The 4,665-nt window shown below is 36.3% G+C and overlaps 1 protein-coding gene across 1 annotated transcript in view; it reads left to right on the forward strand.

Moving 5' to 3' along the window:
* Positions 1–4,665, forward strand: part of syt7a (synaptotagmin VIIa) — a 147,728-nt gene that overhangs the window by 38,424 nt on the left and 104,639 nt on the right. The gene's annotated exons all lie outside the window — the stretch shown is intronic.

The raw sequence follows: 4,665 nt of genomic DNA on the forward strand, positions 1-4,665 counted from the left end.
TATATATATATATATATATACAGTATATATATATATATATATATATATATATATATATAAAATCAAGTTTTAATAGTTTTATAAGAGACTTTGTTTGCAGTAATGGACTAATCAGTCCATTAGCTGTTATTTTCAAAATTCCTGTGTGTAAAAATTATTTTCTAAATATGTTATTTTTCATTGCCCTACAGCGAGGATTGTTCCTCTGCTCTCCAGTATTGGTAACAGCCAGCATGTGCTACCAAGCATAACTAATGCATTGCATTGTTGTGTTGTGTGCCAGCCTCTTTCTCTGTTTGACTTGAGCTGAACTCTACTCCCAGCGTAGCGCAAGACTGGGTTTAATTCATGTCCGCCAGTGTGACCTTGTCATCCAATCTAACACAAGAAGGAGAGAATCTCCCATAATGTGTGAAGCATCACTTCATCCAGGAATATTCCCAGAGTCGCTGCTTACACTGCACCTGTGATGCCATCGGCTGCCAAAGAGCCTCGTTTCTTTCCTCTTCTGCTTCTTTCTTCTTCTTCTGCACTCCATTCAGTGTCTTTTGTCTTCACTTCCTCTTCACATTCCTCTCTGCACCATTATTGTCTCGCTCTTTATTTCATTCCCACTCATAAATCACTTCAGAATCAAATTTACAAATGTAAATTACCCTCATTACCTGACTGAACAATTAGACACAAGCATAGGATAAACACTCCTTGTAGGAAAGAAAAATCACAAATGACATCTCCATTGAAATTGTATTTGATGTATTTTCTTTTTAAATAGGACGTTGAGGTGAGGCTTATTCTTTTTTTTATTAGCAAACAACCTTATGTTTAACATCACAGCTGTTAACCATGATTTCTTGCTTGATTTTGGTAATAATTTAATGAGATTAGCTGAAGTGACACTCTCATTCTTGACAGTATTTCATTGGACAAAAACGTGCATATGCTCCGACAAATCCACAAGTAATCCACACCACTCCAGTCCATCAGTTAAAGACTTGTGAAGCCAAAAGCTGCATGATTGTAAGAAACAAATCCATCAAGACATTTTTAACTTCAGACAGTTGATTCCAGCTCAAATCTGAGTCCAAAATTCATAATAATGCTTCAGTCTTCAGTGAAAAAGTTGTCTCATCTGAATCAGGAGAGAGATATGCACAGATCAAGCACTGTTTACAAGCCAAAACTGTTTAAAGTAGTTCAAATATGTTGGTTGATTTGGATGTGAGAGAATATCAGAGGATGCACTTATTGTGATGTTTTTATCAGCTGTTTGGACTCTCATTCTGACGGCACCCATTCACTGCAGAGGATCCTTTGGTGAGCAAGTGATGCAAGCATACAATCGATCCATTATAGATGATATATCAATACAACCAACATCTCTTGTTTTTCTCCACACAAACAGATCTCGTTACATTCGTCACTACATAATACATGAAACACAACAGCTCAACATCCCTGTCCGCGTGTACGTCCTTTGTTTCGCACATAACATTATTTCACTCCCGTCTGGCAGCAGATCCTCTCTGCCCCCTGGCCGCGTCTCTCTCCCCAGGGTGTGCCGCCCTGAATACAGGGGAATCTTATCTGATCCAGATAGCAGCCAAACAGCTCTCCGCTGAGCTGCCGCGCCGCACAGATAGCCTTCTCCCTCTCTCACTCGCTTTCTCTCCACCGCCAAAAGAGCACCTCTGAAGTGCTGGAAAGGTCAAGTCACCAACAAATCATTCTCAGCTGCACGTTTAGAGCCATTGTCTCGCTGTGACCAGGGCAAAGCCACTGAGCTCGAAGGACAAGAGCCTCTCAGAGCCGTCCACTCTTCCTCTGTCTGAGAAGGAGATCTGTATTACCTGGAGAGAGCAATCCGTTAGCATGACAGGCATTAGTGTACTTCGAAGTACACATATATATTTTGACATTTTGCAGTCAGATGATATAGTTACAGCATTTTTGAAGCTAAACTGCCAAACACTGACACATTGGTTAGGGATAGGTTAGGTTTCCACCAACAAGCTACTACTTTTAAACTAAACCTGGCTGAGTTTACCAGTGATTTATTCACCGTTGAATTGACATCATTGTCATCATCAAGGTTGAATGAATTTTGTTTCGACTTTTCAAATTGGATCAATGTTGATATTGAGATGTTGCTTCATTGTCTTACTTTTCGTAAAGATCTTAATTTCTGCATTGATTTATAAGTATTTTGTTAAAGGGATAGTCCACCCAAAAATGAAAATTCTGTCATTGTTCACTCACCCTGTTGTTGTTCCAAATCTGTATGAATTTCTGTCTTCTGTTGAACACAAAAAAAGACATTTTGAAGATTTTGTTTGGTAACAGTTGACAGTAGCCATTGACTTTCATAGTATTTCCCCCCCCTATTCTATTACAGTTTGGTTACCGACATTCTTCAGATTCAGAATATCCTCTTTTGTGTTCAAGAGAAGAAAGAAACTCATACAGGTTTGGAGCAACTTGAGGGTAAGAAATAATGGCAGAATTTTCATTTTTGGGTGAACTGTCCCTTTAAGCTTTTTTTCAACATTTTCTGACATTATTCCAACCAGATTTTAAGGTACTCAAAATAGTTAAAATATCCTTTAAAAAAAAAAAGGAAACTAACTACATTGAATCTGCACTGAAAAGGTGTAATTTCTTTGTAAATATGTGACCCTGGACAACAAAACCAGTAATAAGGGTACATTTTTTGAAATTGAGATTTATACATCATCTGAAAGCTGAATAAATAATCTGTCCATTAATGTATGGCTTGTTAGGATAGGACAATATTTGGCCAAGAAACAACTATTTGAAAATCTGGAATCTGAGGGTGCAAAAAAATCGAAATATTGAGAAAATCGCCTTTAAAGTTGTCCAAATGAAGTTCTTAGCAATGCATATTACTAATCAAAAATGAAGTTTTGATATATTTATGGTAAGAAATTTACCAAATATCTTCATGGAACATGATCTTTACTTAATATCCTAATGATTTTTGGCATAAAAGAAAAATCGAGAATTTTGACCCATACAATGTATTGTTAGCTATTGCTACAAATATACCCCAGCGACTTAAGACTGCTTTTGTGCTCCAGGGTCACATATATGAATATTAGATGTAATTTATTGTTACAATCAGGGCTGTATCACAATTAGGGGGACGCATTAAACTTGAATAGATAAATTTACACTAAATACGGCTAATAATACTAAAAAACATCACAAACAATGACAAACAGCAGCGTTTAATGAAGCATTTTCCTTCAGTAAATTGAGAGAAGGACTTCTGTAGTGGAACTCAAATGAATCAGTGAATCATTTACTCACATGAACCATCTGAACAAACTGATTCATGATTCAATCACTTTATTTGGGCGGTTCTTGTAAATAAGTTCTACTACTACTTTTAAACTGAACCTGAGTTTACCCACAATTTATTCACCTTTATTTGTTCTTTTGTTCATATTTAGCTGTGTAACACTGGCACTTATGTACTTTGACAAGTGATTTGATGGCTGAAAGCACAACTAGATTTCCCTGTCTAATATTCTCATTGGTCATCACATACTACAAGTGCATTGAAGCAATAGTTAGAAAACTTCTGGTCGTATAATGCAATCTCTTGCTTTTTTCCTTTACATCCATCCCAGAAGTCAATGGATTCGCAGCATAAACTTTAGTGCGTAGGCGCCCTCTCTGTCCATGTCTCCTGCTGGAAAAACATTTAGGCTTTAAAGCAGATTAGCTGTCCAAATTGTGGCTTTGAGGTGTCCGGTAACAGGAAAGGATTTAGCATTTAAAATGAAGTCGCATTCGCCAAAATAAACTCGATTTCTCAAGCTTTGAAGTGGAATATTGCATGTACATGTGAGGCCACAATGGAAACTGGTGGCATTTAGTCATAAACACCTTAAAATAATACTTCTTAAAAGAGACAGTTTTAGTATTTTCAGTCATATGTGAGCAAGTACCGTTTTATGTGTGAACAGTAAAGATGATTCTCCTATAAAGCTGTGGATTTTAGAGTGGACAGTAAAGCTGTTCTGCAGTCGACGGGCCTTCAAATATAATCTGAAGTAAATGGGTTTTATTCAGGCTCTTTCGGCTACTAAGCTTGAAGGCCCTGACAAAGCCAACATCCATACATCCTTTGAATGTTTTGAAATCCTGTGCTGGTCTATAATCGACCTTCACCTGTGTATTCATAATCATAAATGTTGACAGTAATGGAACATATTGTAAAGCTGCTCCGTTTTTCCCAGCCAGGTGTAATTGCAAACGAGAGCCATATGGCCGTGTTTCATATTGATGTTCTAATCAAATGTGTCCTTACATACAGTCACAAAAAACATCTATCAATGGTAGAGGTAATTTTTAATTTTACATTACAGCGGCAAAGCATTAAAGAGCATAAAAGCATTAAACTGCATTGAAAATTTGAAAAGGTAGCTTGCCAATTATTAATTTTTTTAGTCTATGTGCACGTCAGATTTTGCACACAAAATATTGGGTTGCACACAAACTTGCACACAAATATTAAATGTTTTATTGAACTATATTAAAACTTTTCATTGATGTTTACAATTAATCACACTATTTTAGGAAATACAATAAATTCAGTAAATTAATCAAATTCAATTTATATTAAAAAAATAAATTATA

Source organism: Sinocyclocheilus anshuiensis, unplaced genomic scaffold (assembly GCF_001515605.1).
Source record: "Sinocyclocheilus anshuiensis isolate Anshui unplaced genomic scaffold, SAMN03320099.WGS_v1.1 scaffold779, whole genome shotgun sequence".
Classification (NCBI taxonomy): domain Eukaryota; kingdom Metazoa; phylum Chordata; class Actinopteri; order Cypriniformes; family Cyprinidae; genus Sinocyclocheilus; species Sinocyclocheilus anshuiensis.